The sequence below is a fragment of the Sturnira hondurensis genome, unplaced genomic scaffold, assembly GCF_014824575.4.
Source record: "Sturnira hondurensis isolate 20B ecotype Veracruz unplaced genomic scaffold, ASM1482457v3 Scaffold0008196, whole genome shotgun sequence".
Lineage (NCBI taxonomy): Eukaryota > Metazoa > Chordata > Mammalia > Chiroptera > Phyllostomidae > Sturnira > Sturnira hondurensis.
In genome coordinates, this window is record NW_028080827.1 from 20,271,149 (window position 1) to 20,286,657 (window position 15,509).

Consider the following 15,509-nt stretch of genomic DNA (forward strand, 5'->3'; position numbering starts at 1 on the left):
AGAGAGGAAGGGAAGCATCAATGGGAGAGAGAAACGTTGATTGGTTACCTTCAGTACACACCCAGACCAGGGGCTGAACCCGCAACCCAGGCATGTGCCATGACTGGAATCCTTCCTGTTTGTGGGATGACACTCAACCAACTGAGCCACGCCAGCTGGGGTGTAATATATTTTTGATTCTTAATTCTTTGTATACAGTCTGTTTTTTCTTCTGCAGAAGTTTTTATGCACTTATCTTTACTCCTAATGGTCTAAAGTTTCAACATGATGCACCTTGGCAAGGTCCAGTTTCTCATCATCGTGCTGGGCATTCAGTGGACCCTTTTGGTGTGGACATTCATGTCCTTCAGGTCTGAGAAATTTCTATGTAATATTTCTTTCTTAATTTTCTCCCCTCCATTTCTCTATTCTTTCTTTCTGAAATTCACTGCTTTTCAGACCTTCTTTGATTGATCCTTTAATTAATTTTTTCTATTTTCTGCCTTAATTTCTTACATATGCTTGTGGAGTAATTTCCTAGACTATATCTTCCAACCCACCTATTCAAGTAATTTTTATTCTAGCTTCCAAATTTTTTATTTCTCAAATCTCTGTCTTGTTCTCTTTTGCTTTTTATAGCATTCTATTCTTTTTATATGTTCATAGTATCTTTTACTCTTCTGAGGATATTAAGTATGGGGGGGACTTTTTTATCTGTAAATTATTGTTCCCTGCATTGTTCCTGTTTTCTCCAAACTTCTGTTTTTGTGTGTGTTCTCTTCTGTCTTTAATGTTGCAGCCTTTCCTCAACTTACCGGTAATCTTTGTCTATTCTTATTAAGGAATGAGACAACGAAAAGCTTTATGGAAGTCTGAGGGGGCTGTCAACCGGCGGGCCTCACTAAAGGAGAGAGAGCAGTGAGAGGATTTGGGAGAAGAAACCCCTAAGTGTGACTACCAACCAAGTCTCCTGTTTGGGGGCCTCCGATTCACCTCCCGCGTTACCTGGTGCCCTCGGTTACCGAGCTTTTTCGGGTTTCTGCGGGATGAACTGGCTTTTTCTACTCTGATAAGCCAGGCAAGGCTCCTCTGTCAGCGGTACATTCTCCCCACGTGATGACAACTCTCTTTCCCTACTGTGTCCTTTCTTCTACTCTCGACCTTGTGGGCCTGGAGTTTGTTCTTATTACTATGGACAAAAGAAGGAAGGGGGGAGTGGTGTACGATGGAGGGTAACCTCACAGCAAGATCTGATTTTTAATCCCTATCTGGGCAGGTCAGTAAACTTTTTTACAAAGTTTATCTTTGTTTTAAGCAAGCCCTGTCCATTGTGTCTATGCATCTAGGTTACCACACCTTGGAAACAAGTCTTATTGATTTTCCAAGAGAGCACATAATTTTAACCATCCAGGAATCCAACCCTGCCTTGCTTTCTCCCATCCTGAGGTAGTCGTCCTTAAATCCCCTCCTGGTTTCAAATGCAAAAACGAAGCTGCAAAATTGTTATTCCTTCCAGTATTTGAGATCTTGCTCCCTGGCGTGTGTCATCAATTTGGCCCAAATAAACTCCTATAAAAATTCTCTACAGGTTTGGACGTCCTTAGGTAACATTACAATGTCCTCTAACTGATCTTTTGATTTCTATCCTTGGCTTTTTACAGCCTATGATCCACACACAAGCAAGAGGCTGTTTTGAACAGGTAAGTCACAATACCGGAATGTGGACCTTCCACAGGACACTGCCCCAACCTCTTGATAGTCAGAGCGAGATAAAGAGAGGCACGGGGATGGGACTGGAGACTATCCTCGACTTAAATACTGGCCCCAGTAGCTAAGTTGTTTAAAGTGTGTCCCTGTGTACCAAGGTTGTGTGTTTGATCCTGGTCAGGGGACATTGTTTCTCTCTCTCTCTCTCTCGCTCTCCTCTCTCTCTCTCTCTCTCTCTCTCTCTCTCTCTCTCTCTCCTCTCTCAAACCAATTACTAGCTCTGACCAGCATGGCTCAGTTAGTCGGGCATCATCCCCACAAGGCAAACAGTTGCCAGTTCAATTCCCAGTCAGGGCGCAGGCCTGGGCTGTGGGTTCCATCCCCGGTCAGGATATCTATGAGAGGCAACTGATGGGTGTTTCCTTCCCTCTCTCTTTCCCTTCATTCCCGTCTCTCTAAAATAAAGAAATAATTATAAAGTCAATAAGCAAAAAAAAATTTTAAATTACAATGCATAATTCTGAGTTAAACAAACCAATGGTTAAAAAAACATTTGGGGATAATTAGCAAAATTTGAATATTGATGTGAAAGAGTCATTCATCTTTTTAGTAACGAAGACAGTATTAGGATTATGTAGAATATGTCTATTTTCTCGAGATGTGTATTTCATAATGATGAAATGTTATGATGTCTGAAAACTTGCTTTCAAAAACTCAGAATAAAACAAGACGAAGCTGTCCTGGCCAGCATGGCTCCATTGGTTGGAGTGTTGTTCTGTAGCCAAAAGGTCCCCAGTTCGATTACCGGTCAGGGCACGTGCCCAGGTTGTGAGCTCAGTCCCCTGTTGGGGCACGTGCAGGAGGCAGCCAATTGGTGTTTCTCTCTCCCATCAATGTTTCTCTCTCTCCCTCCTTCCCCTTTCTCTTGAACAAGAATAAACTAAACCTTTAAAGAAAAAGATGAAGCAAACAGGACAGAATGTTAACAATTTTTAAATCCAGGTGGTAAGTATGCATTATCCTACTTTCCGTACTTGTAAATATGTTTGACATTTTAAAAAGAGGTGGAGAGAGGATTATGCTATTTAAGCCTTTCCATGGCTTCCTAACTCCTTAAAGTCCAAAGCTCTTATTATAGACTTCAAGGCCCTGTGAGATCTGGCCTCCACTGCCCCTGAACCTCAACGTCACACCAGCCTCCTCGCTGTTCTCACAGAGAGCATCACTGCTTCCTCCAGACCAGCGCCTGTTTACTGGCGCCTCTGCCTGGCACCTTCTCTCCGCACCCCAGAGCCAGCGGGCCCCTCCTCTGCCCCATGTCAGCCAATGAGAAAGACCTTTCTTATCTAAAATAACATGTCCTCTCTTTTCCATGGCATTTCCCATTCACCTTTCCCTGCTTTTGTTTTTAAAATAGCATTTATTATTACCTGCTTTTTAAAAACTGAGTTACATCACGTGAAGTTTATCATTTTAACCATTTTAAAATGTGCAATTTGATGGCATTAAGTACATCCACGTTGTTGTGCAGCCGTCACCACCGCCCATCTCTAGAACTGTTTTGTCTTCTCCAGCTGCAACTCCATACCCATCAAACACTAACTCGCCATCTCCCCACCCTCGACTCCTACTGACCACCATTGTACTTTCAGTCTCTGAATTTGACTACTCTAGATACCTCATGGAAGGGAATCACACAGTATTTGTCTTTGTGCCTGACTTATTTCACTTAGCCTGTCGTCAAGGCTCACCTACAATGCACCATGTGTCAGAATTTCATACGACCTGTCGTTTCACATACTTGTTAATTTGCTTCTCATCATTATTGTCTCCACACCACCCCCAACTCCTCTCTCACTAGAAAGTAAGGTCTGAGGACAAGAGCTTTGTTTGTTTTGCTCCTTTATCTTGTTGACATAAGAAAGTCCAAATCTATAGAGAATTTTTATGAGTTCATTTGAGCCAAACAGACCACACATGCCAGAGAGCAAGATCTGAAATGTGCTGGAGATGAACAATTTTGCATTTCTTATGTGCATTTGAAATTAAGGAGGGAACATAAGGAAGAAGACATGAAGGTGGGAGAAAGCGAGGCAAAATTGGATTATAGATTAGTTATGATTATGTGCTTTCTTAAAGGTGGTTGTGACTTCAGGGGGTATTGCTCTGGCATTTCAGAGGCGTGTTAACCTAGATGCCCAAGAACAAACTGGACAGGGCTTGCTTAAAAACCTTTACTAAAAGCATGTTGAACCTCGGGTCTGACTACCCACCATGACCTGCCCAGTTAGAAATTCACGATTCATTACACACCCTCTTTTCATCCACCGTCTAGAGCAATGCTTGGGCACAGAGTAGGCATTCAATAAATACGTGTTGAGTAACTTGCCTCCTGTTGGGGTAATTTCCCTTTTTGCACAGAGCTGGCCTTCTTCTCTGAGCACGACTTGTCCATTCAGCAGGCTGTTTTTAGCCCCTTCTGTGCTGAGCACTCTGGGAGCCAGAAAGATAAGACAGTGAAACGCATGCGGCTGAGAGGGTAAGAGTGATTGAGGGGGTGTCTGTTTTTATTGAAACTGAGTCTTAATAATACCGTTTGAGCTCTTGGATCCAGCCATGCCTGAAGGCAAAGATTCATTTCCTGGAATTCAGCCTCCTAAGCCAATCCATTCTCAACTCCTCCCCCATCTTTGTTTACCAGTCTTACTTTGATTTGGATTGGACTTTTGTCACCTCTCACCAAAAGATTCCTGACCAATATAAGGGAGAGGAACAAACGAGAATTGGGTGCAGAGAAGCTTCTTGTGGGGTTAGAAAACTCAGAGCTATTACCCAAGAAAGAGTTAAAAGGACCTGGAATCTTCCTCCTGAGAAAAGGAGCCTCTGGGAGTTAGGGCCGTATCTTTAGATAAGTAAAGAGCTGTCATATGGGGAAGGAATGAGATTTCGTTTAGACGATGCAAGAGGAAACACCAGGGCCTGCAGACAAATGTTTTTAGGAAAAGATGTCAGTTCAGTTGAAAGAAAAATGTGGAGGCCTCAGGAGCAGCCCAGAGGTATGGTGGTGACTTGGAATGAATGAGCCCAAGAGTAAGACTTGCACAGTGGGAAAAGAAGGAAAACCCTGCATGGGTCTCATTTTCGATAACCCTTAGTTTCCCTCTATCTGGAATTGGAAACTCTCGGCCTGTGCTCACCGATGGAGGCAGACAATCAGTTTGTCACCTGGAGTCGTTAAACATGTGGCCCCTCCTCCTTGCCCTTGACCCAGTATTGATGTCCCAGAAGTTAATTACAAGATTGTCCAAAAACACAATGGACGTGGGCTTAACGTCATATTGGTCCATAGGTAATAAGAGAAGTGGGGCTTTTCCAGGGCTTTTGAAAAAAAGTTTTTCTTATTAGATTATCCTTTTCTGTAAAACAATATCTGGAACTAAAACATGTGCTGTGGGCCCTGGTCTGTGTGGCTCGGTTGGTTGGAGCATCATCCTTAAACCAAGAGGTCTCATGTTCGATTCCCAGTCAGGATACATGCCTGGGTTGTGGGTCAGGTCCCCTGCGGCAGTGCATACAATAGATCAATGTTTCTCTCTCACATCAATGTTTCTCTCCCTCTCTCTCTCCCTCCCTCCCTTCTACTCTCTCCAAAATCAGTAAGCATGTCCCTGGGTAAGGAGGAAAAAAAAGACACGTGGTTGGGTTTTGTTAAGAACTGTTTTTTAATTTGAAGAGTCTGGGTCATAGTCCTAAAATGAAAGATGCTCCCAATATGCTGCTGTCCTGCTGTCCTGGGACCCCGCACCATTCCCATGGTGATGCAGGAGGTCTGAAAAGAGGCTCCGGACCTTCACCTGCCCATCCCCTCAGGTCCCGCAGACCTTGTTCCTGGACCAGCACCCGCTCTTCAGAAGGTGTTTCTGGATCAGAAGCAAAGCTGTAGTGACAGTACACCCATCCAGCATCGCTGCGGCGCAACAGGAGGCGGGTGGTCTCTGAAGCTGGACAGAACTAAATTCAAATTCTGACTCTTCCTTGGATCAGACACTCAGTTTCCCGGAGTCTTAATTTCCTTACTTATAAAAAGAGGATAATGATGCTCTCTTAATGGAGTATTTTGAGGGTTTTATTATTTTTTTATTTTTAAAAGCTTTTGTTTACTTTTAGAGAGAGGGGAAGGGGGAGAGAGAGGGAGAGAAACACTAATGTGTGGTTGTATCCCATGCAGCCCCCACTGGGGACCTGGCCTGCAACCCTGGCATGTGCCCTGGCTGGGAATTGAACCAGTGACCCTTTGGTTCACAGACCGATGCTCAATTCACTGAGCCACACCAGCTAGGGTTATTTTGAGGATTTAAAAGATGATCGTATTATGTGTTGAGTATAGAGGACAGATTATAATTGAAAGAATAAAAAATATTTAAGTAATGATTGTTAGAATATCAAAGGGCCTTCAATATCCAAAGGGGGCCCTCAGATGGCAGGTTTTCAGGTGCAGGTAGAGGCTAGAGAGCGGGCAAGAGCTATCACTGGGAGACGGTCAGAGTATAAACAATAGTTGGAGATTTTCAAAGCTTTGCATGGGCGATCTTGCTACTTACCCAGCCAAATCCACCTCCCTTTCTTCCTGGGCAATCAGCTAGATTATATTTCCCAGCCCCCACCCCTGCAGCTAAGGGTGGCCATGTGACTATCCATTTGTGAGTGGTAGTGATATGTGACATTTGGGAACTCAGGCCTTAAGATGACGAACACGTCTCTTCCTCTTTTCCCTTCCCACCAGCTGCAAACCAGATGCGGCTGCAAAACCAGTATCAATCATGCAGATCATAAATGGACTCTGGAGACAGCAGAGCAACAACTTGGAAAAAACCTGGGTCTTATCCGTGTGGAGGAGGATGAAACTTTCCTCTACTTTTCAAGTTTCTTTCAGCTGGTCTAGTAATGAAATTTGCACATGGCAGATTAACGAGAGAAAATAACCGAATTTCTTTTCATACGTATACATGGAAACCGTACATATAGACAGAGTCAGAAGAGGTTCCGAGACAGGAAGGGAAAATGAAGTATCTGACATTCTAAGCTAAGGATCGCCTTGAGGCTTCCGAGGGGAGAAAGGTTATTTGCAGGATGACAAGTTTGCCTTGCCATATAGATGGGTGAAAAAGGTTATCTCTGATCATTTTCATTATGGACAAGACCTCCAATTTAAATTCTTCTAGGTAGTTAAAGGGAAGAGGAGGTGCAGGCAGAAGTTTCATTTAAGCCCACAGGGTTTTGGTTGCCTTTAGCTTAAAACATTCTGTATACCACAGAGGCACATCTTGGGGTCACTCATTCTGAACCCTTACACCAGACTATGCACAGCAGAGCTGCAAGCCCCTGTGGACTATTCTATGAGATAAAAATGAACTCTTTTGCTCCTGAAGCCACAGTTCTATCAGAGCTGTTTGTTACAGCGGCTGAGCCTGGCCCTGACATCTGGTGCGGACCATCGTGGGTGGGGCATCTATTTCTCAAAGTTGGTTTGCTTTTAGTAAACAATAGGCAGTTGCGGTGCAGTGGGAACAGCCTTAGTCTCAAAGTTAAGCAATTGGGCTGCTTAGTGAAAATTATTACTATTTTGTGCTTTGCTTTGTAGTTGACAAAGATTTCCTCTGTGAGACCTAATTCCCTCGTTTGTAAAATGGCAACCACAGCAGTATGAGTGTAGGTTAAAGTTTCATAAACCATTAAACGTCATGCAAATGTGAGGGCTTCTGTGCACCCCGGACCGTGAGGGCACTAGGCCTGGGGTGCCTGAGCAGAGAGGCTCGCTGGGGTCGTCTGAAGAGGAGCTCGGGCACGAAGGGGGTCAGCGTCTACTGCCTGGTCTTCTAGACCAACTGGCGTGCAAGAGGCCAGTGGCGGAATGTAATCCCAGCCAAACAATTGTAAAACTGCAGAGTTATAGATACAACAAGAGCCTGTATAACACCTCACATCACAGAGAACAATCCTGCAGAAGAGTCCTGCACAGAAATAACAGCCGAGGCAGTCACGAGGCCGCCTTCAGAGATAAATGCTGGAGTTTGGCTCTAAATGCCAACATCCTTAGCTAATCTAAGTAATGCATGAACAGGAAGAATTTGGTGGCTGGGAGCCCAAGTGCAGTTGTATAAAGAACTCTTAAGAGCAGTTAGTAACCTCCGAGCAGCGGGCCCTAGTGCATGATGGGAAATGTAACATTTAATCAAATCTCAGGCGCAAGGAGCTGCCGAGAGGGCTGGGGGTGGGGGCTCGGGTCTTGGCAAGAGGCAGGCTGCTAAGGGGCCTCTGGCAGGGTCTCCACCACACCACAGATGGTTTTCGTCTCTGTGGTTATTTTTTTCCCAGAGAGATCGGCCCCTTCCAAGTCAGGAGTCCTGGATTAGAAGGTCCACCATCCTAACGTTAAAGAGGCCAGGAGGGGCTCAGCCAAAAAGTTAGGGGGGAAGATGTCTCTCTTATTGAGAGGGGAGGCAGCCTCTTGCCTCCGATGGTCCTGTGAGTTTCTGAACTGGAAAGACCTTTTAGGGAGGTCTCTCATCCATTCCCCTACTCCCCACTGCCATCTTCAACACTCATTTTACAGTTGAGGAAACAGAGCCCAGAGTGGGGCAACGCAGTTCCCAGAGTCACAGAGCGGGTTAGGATCCTTGGACATAATCTCCTCCAATCCAAGCCACCCCACCAGTCCCTAGCCCGTATTTTACAAACACTGGTACTGAGGTGCAGAGAAAGTGACCAACTCAGTTTCAGTGTAGAAGGGGGAGGAGTAGCCAGGTTTCCCGGTCCAAACCCAGGGAAATTTGACCACCACCATTCAGCAGCCATCTTCCCAGCTGAGAGTGATGATAGTCAAAGGCCTGTCTCCTGTTCTGGCTCTGCTCTTGTCTCTCCTGTTCTTGTCTCCCTGCAGCTGTTAGCAGCTGGGGAAGGGTCCCTGCAGGATCGGGGGTTTCTGCAGCCCAGATTGGGTCAGATGGCTGCCCTTGAACCAATCAGTGGTGGCCAGGAGGCAGGATAATTGCAGATGATGACAGCTCCTACAATAAGCAAGTAGATGGAGCAAAGGGGAGGTAAGTCCCGGGGAAGGGGATGCTCAACAGACAGTTCTCATGGCCTTCTACTGCAGCCTCCTTGACCTTGACTGTCCTCACCCATAAAATAGGAACAGTAATTGTAAAATAGGAACAGCCCTACCATAGGGCTGTTATGAAAAGTAAACAGTATAATATATGTAAAGTCTGCTTTACGTAAGCACCTAATAAATATTAGTACCTTCTTCCCTTTGGTTTTTTTTTTTTTAGGAGTATTTCTAAAATTGGAAGCTATCTCCTATACCAAAGATGGCGGAAGAGAAAGTGAAAATTTGGCCTGAAAACTCTGGTGTGAGCAAAGTGATCTGATCCAATGTTTAATTTTTAAAGCTCTCGCTGGCAGCTGGAGGAGCATGACCAGAGAGAGAGGCAGAAGCAGCCGCAGGGAGGATGGTTAGGAAGCTACTGCAGTCGTCTAGTCCAAGCCAAAGACGTGTGTTCCCTGGGCTAAGGCAGAAGAGGGAAGACGGAAAAGGGGAAGCGGGGCAGCTTTGGAATGCTCTGGAAGCAGAGTTGACGGCACTTAAAGGTGGGGAGTAAAAGGCAGGCACAAATCAATAATAGCTCCTCAGTTTGGGGGTTAATTAACTGCTTTTAAAAATTATTTTCACTCTCTTTTTCCAAGGTGCTTTCTTGATTATTTCTATTATTTGAAAACTATATCATGCTGCCCCAAGAAGCATCTGGAGCCTGTAGCAGCTCCAAAGTGCTGGATACTAGATAAGCTGACCCGTGTGTCTGCTCCTTGTCCATCTCTGGTCCCCACAAGCTCAGAGAATGGCTCCCTGTCATCATTTTCACAAAGAACGGACTTAGGCATGCTCTAATGGGAGAAGGAGTAGAGAAGACCCGCATGCAGCTGTTCGTGAAGAATGGCGGCAAGGTCCGAACTGATATAACCCACAATGCTGCTTTTATGGATGTGACAAGATCAGCGATGACAAGACCAGAGAGAATTTCCATCTGGTCTATGACACCAAGGGTTCCTTTGCCGTTCATTGTATTGCACCCGAGGACACCCAAGTGCCAGTTGTGCAAAATGAAGATCTTTGTGGACACAAGAGGAATCCCCAACTGGTAACATGATGCTTGCACCATTCGTGAGCCAGATCCCCTCACCAGGGTGAGTGACACCATTCAGACTGATCTGGAGACTGGCAGACTTCTGATTTCATCAATCAAGTTTGACACTGGTGACCTGGGTACGGTGACTGGAAGTGCTAACCTGGGGAGAATTGGCACGAGCACCACCAGAGAGAGACACACTGGTTCTTCGGAGGTAGTTCGTGTGAAAGATGCCAGTGGCAACAGCCTTGCCAGCAGGCCCTCCAACATTGGTGTGATTAGCAAAGACAACAAAGTCTGCATCTCCCTCCACCAGGGAAAGGGTGTCCGCCTCCTGGGTGCTGAGAGAGATGAGAGACTGGCGGCCAGGCAGAGCAGCGGGTGGAATGAGCTCTAGGTGACGTGACTGGAAGAGTCTTTGTGTTTAATTCCAGGTAACACAGTATGAAAAAGATATATTATGTTTATTTTTGGATAGTCAACAAATTTGCATAATACACAATGGAGATATATAAGGTATGTATAGTGAACCCATGGACATGGACAATGGGGTAGGGATTGACTATAGAAGTGGGGGGCAGGCTGCGTGGAGGAGAGTAAAGGGGGGAAACTGGGACAACTATAATGGCATAAACAATAAAATACTTATTAAAAAAAGGTATATAGTGAAAATTCTCTCTCCCCCCAAACAGGGAGTCCTCTCCCCCCTCCAAATTATAAATGTAATATATGTCCTTCCAGGGACATTTTATGCACAAAGAAGAAAAAATATATATGGACACACACTTATATGGATCACACACACATGAAATAGTTTCCTTTTTTTTTAAAGATTTTATTTATTTATCTTTAGAGGGGAAGGGAAGGAGAGAAGGAAAGAAACATCAATGTATGGTTGCCTCTCTCAAGTCCCCTGCTGGGAACTGGCCCGCAACCCAGGCATGTGCCCTGACTGGGAATCGAACCACGATCGTGTGGTTCGCAGGCCCGTGCTCAATCCACTGAGCTACACCAGCCAGGGCAGTTTCCCTTTTTATATAAATAATATTATACACATTTTTCTGTACCTTGTTCTACTTAAGAGTACATCGTGAAGATTATTCCTGCCTTAATGATCCATTGCTGCATAACAAATAGCCCCACAACCTGGTGGACTGCAACAACAGCCTTCTTGTCTCAGTTTCCATGGGTCAGGAACCTGGGAACTGCTTTACTGGGTCCTCTGCTCAGGGCCTCTCTCAGGCTGTTATCAAGGTGTCAGCAGAGTTTTCAGTCTTCTCAGGGTGTGACTGGGATCAGAGGTCAAGCTCAGTCACGAGGTTGTTGGCAGGATTCAGTTTCTCGGGAGCTGTCGGACCCAGTGGCTTAGCTCCTCTCAGGGCCTGGACAGATGTGCCTCTCCATTGTGGCACCTTATGTCCTCAAGTGAGCGTGCTGAGAAAGGAGAGTGCAGCAAGTTGGCATTCCCAGGCTCTGGGAGTTTACTCTTGGAAGTGGCAGCCATTGCTTTTGTTGTGTTCTACTTGTTAGGATAACAAGTCCAGCTGTCCAGCTGTCCCCACCCCCACCCCGCCACCCTGACCACCATGCACATGTGCACACATTCAAACACACAAGGAGAGCATTACCCAAAGGCATAAATCCCAGGAGGCAGGGACCACCGGGAGCTATTTCAGAAGCTGCCAACCACAGTTTTCCAGCAGTACATGATAAAAAGCATGCTAGGTCTGTTCCAGCATTGGACAGGCCTTTGTCCCTTCAACCAGGGCTCTAATGACTTTTACCCCCAGGGACTGGGAAGCTCATAAGAACTCTCACATGTATGGTGCACGTAGCTGACACTCAGCTAATACTGTGCTCTTATGTGTGCGGAGGGTAGAGAACGGTTTCTCAGTTCTGTCTTGAGAGTTCACTGGGTAATAATCTGCTACTTGTTCTTACGGAACTGTGGGTACTTTGAATGAATGTTTTGAAAGATTTTTGGAACTCCAATTTGGACATGATTGTCACCTGGAAAAGAAACTGTGGAAAGGGCCTGGACCAGGCTGGGCTGAACACACACACAGTATACATACCCAATATCCTGAACTGTACTCGTCTTGGGCCATTCTGTATTTCTGTAATCGCCCTGCTGTTTTCAAAGAGCAAAACCAGGGCCTTTGGAGGGGGATAAATTCCACCAAAGGGAAGACCCCACTGCTAGTCATCCTGGGAGGAAGACTGTCCTGCGGCAGAAGTTTGGGGCTCAGGGTATGGACGTTTGGGAAGTCTCTCTCTCTCTCCCCTTCTCCCTCCCTCTCACTGAGGGAAGAAATGCTCCAAGAACAGGTGGAGTTGAGATGGACCCTGCCTTGTAAAGCCGGCTGGGGCTAGACAGAGAAGTGGACCTGAGTACCAGCCCGGGATCTGTGGGCTCTGAGAAAAACCACCTTGATCAAGGTTGGGAGGATTTCTCTCATTTTACTCTGCTTCCATGGTCCCCAGATTCTGTCAGCTCCTGCTAGAAGCTGTGTATGGTTTCTATTAAGTATGATGCTGTGAGAAATGGGCCCCAGCCATGCTTGGGGCTGAGTGGTGAGCTCATAGGTGGCAGACACCCATCAAGGGTGGCCTTGTCAAGCAAGGTGAGAGTCACAGAGGGTGTGGGCGCCTGTTGAGGAAGCTGGAGGGGGGGAACACAAAGGGTGGGGCTGGGGCTGGTATTGCCGGCCCTGCAGGCTCTCCAAAGTAGCTGGGAACTCCGCAGGGGTTGACTTCCCACGTGGGTCAGGGTTCAAAGCAAATCGCAATTTGAATATTAAATGGAGATAAAATATTATCATCGGCTGGGGAAGTCTGAACATACTCATTCCTTTAGATGCTATAGCAGTAAAAATAGATAATAGCAATAATCTAGTGTGTCAACATTTTAATAGAACTTCTAACATAACAAAGTGTCTTTACACATGCCCATCTCTAGTTGGTCCTCAAATAATTCTGCAAGATGTGTGGTCAGGTATTAGACTAATTGTTCTTATTAATTACCAGGACAAACCATATGAATGCTCCATACTTATAAATCAGATATGGTTAAATGTCAACAATTTCTATGGTTCAGCCTTGTATTATTACAAAACTATAACTATGATGATATTGTAAATAACAAGAACAGGTACCTTTTTTCCAAACAATATTATGCATCTGGCACATTGCCGAGCTCTGAGCACATTCTGTCTCATTCAGCTCTCATAAGAACTTGATAAGATGGGTACTTTAGTGGACATCGCAGCATTCCTCCTGGGCACCCCCCTCAGGGTCCACCCTCCCAGCTGCTGGGAACGTTGGCTACTGATGTCTCACAGCCCCTTTCTTCATTGGAAACCGTCCTCAGCCACAGGTTGCAGCCTCCAGCAATGTGAGGCCAAGCGCCCCAGGGCAGTCTTGCAGGCAATACCTGGCCAATGAGGAAATGTAAAGGCCTGGCCTCCTTGCCTCCATGTGGGACACTCTGGAGGATACCCCCAGTCCAGAGCTCCCTCTAGGATGCGCTGAGGTCCCAGGTGCAACCACGTTGGGAATCAGCTTCTCTCTCTTCCCAATCCTGTCCTCGTACTTACCTACAGCTGTGTTTCCCAAGAGCACTACCTGATAAACCGTCTGTGGACAATTCCCCATCTCAGAGTCTGCTTCTAGGGGACCCAAACCAAGGCAGTTAGTGCCAGAAGGGGGTGCGTGGGGAGGCAGAAGTGGGGTTTGGAGAGGGGTCCTTGCCAGCCAGCTATCAGTGAAGACCCATCACTGGTATAGAAGGGTAGTTGGTCCTCGGCATGCTGTAACTTCATGCTTGTGAAACCCCTCGCTGGTGAACTGGGGTGAGATGTGAGTGGAATGGGGGTCACTGGCTTGTGCAGTGTTTCTGGCAACTGAGGAAAGTAGTGAGACTAAGGACTATGGACATGAATGACTATTGCTGAGCCCATTTGGTTTACTAAAGAGCAGTAATGACAGTCACAAAGTGAAAAATCACCAAAGCAAAAGGCAAAAGCCAGAGGGCCTCCTGGGCAAACTTTAAGGAAATCCTTCCTGCAGAGTAATGACTGACCTTAGGACTTACTGAGTCCTGACAGGCCTTATAGGCCAAGGTCAGAGTCCTATTAGAGGGGTGGGACCCTAAGACTTGGGTATATGAGTTAATGTAGTTGAGAACCTTGAACTCTCAGATTCTTCTGAGTGCACCGAGCCTGCAGAAGTGGCCTGCTTCTTGTTGACAGATACTAGTCCCCTTGTTGGAAGACCACATGTGGTTTCAAATGAAGCAGGTCCCCTAGAGATAGCGCTTGTCTCCCTCAGCCCTCCACCTCCCTTCTGACTCTGATGGGCTACCTGAACCAAATCCCGACAGGGCTGGGCTGCTAAGGGAGCAGAAGGACTATACCCTGAGGGAGCGACACGATCTGGCTAATGCACTCTGGCAGGAAGCCTGCGCAGACCTGAATCCGGAGGGGCCAGGTCAACAGCAGAGAAAGGGAAAGTCGGATAAGAGCAGGTACTGCTGTGAAAGTTCTCTCCCGGGATATAAGAGTCAGTACCTTGGCAAGGACCCCAGGAGTTGGTGCTAACGTACTTTAAAGGTGGGTCTTAGAAACAGCGGGGAAAGCGGCGGTCCGCAGGAAGTGAGGTAGAAATGTCAGACCTGCTGAGGCAGACGTGGCGGAGGGGATCAGACAGCGCAGGCAGTGGGCACACAGGCGCGTCTAAGCACGTGGTTTTAAAGAAAGGCACAGCAGGCCAGAATGGAGCCACTCTTGCCGAACACATCACCAAATCAAAACTTAGTAACTACCCGATTACAGATTTAGCCTCTCCCAGGAGTGACATTTTTAAACCAGTCATTCTGGGATTTCCTGATTCCAGGCGATCTGCCCGATAAGGTCCCCTGCCTTTCCTGAAGGGAAAGTGTTCTTGCCGAAAAATAATCCACTCTTTGATTGATTGACTGATTGATTCATCAAGTACAGTCGACGTTCAATATTATTTTATATTAGTTTCAGGTGTGCCGCATACGGGTTAGACAGTCATATACTTTTTACAAAGTGTTACCCTTGGTAAGTCTAGTACCCACCTGGTACCATGCATCGTTATTACAGTGTTATTGACTGTATTCCCTACGCTGTACTTTACATCCCTGTGACTGTTCTGTAACTGCCAATTTGTACTTCCTAATCCCCTCACCTTTCTCACCCAGCCCCCCAACCCCCTCCCATCTGGCAACCATCGGTCTGTTCTCTGTTACGTATGAGTCTGTTTCTTTTAACTTCTTCGTCCCATCCTCTTTCTGCCTATAAAAACCTTCCATTTTGTATAACTCCTTGGAGCATCCTTTGAATTGCTAGCTAGATGGGATGCTGCCTGATTCATGAATTGCTTAATAAAGCAAATTAGATCTTCACATTTAATCTGTTGAATTTTGTCTTCTAACACAAAGAGGGCCAGAACCCCACCAGCCAACCCTGTTCTGTGGGAAGCCCTAGAGAGCCCTGTGCTTCGGAAGCAGTGAGGAAGGAGCTGGGGCCGGGCCGAGGGTGCGGAGGACTGGTTTCCCTGACAGCTGGAGATGCTCTTACAGGGATTAGAGAATCCCAAACTAATAGAAGTCAG

General features: G+C 46.3%; 1 pseudogene; it reads left to right on the forward strand.

Annotated features, from left to right (window-relative positions):
* The first annotated feature begins 9,312 nt into the window (after positions 1-9,312).
* On the forward strand, positions 9,313-10,507 carry LOC118992530 (40S ribosomal protein S4, X isoform-like; annotated as a pseudogene).
* Positions 10,508-15,509: the final 5,002 nt, after the last annotated feature.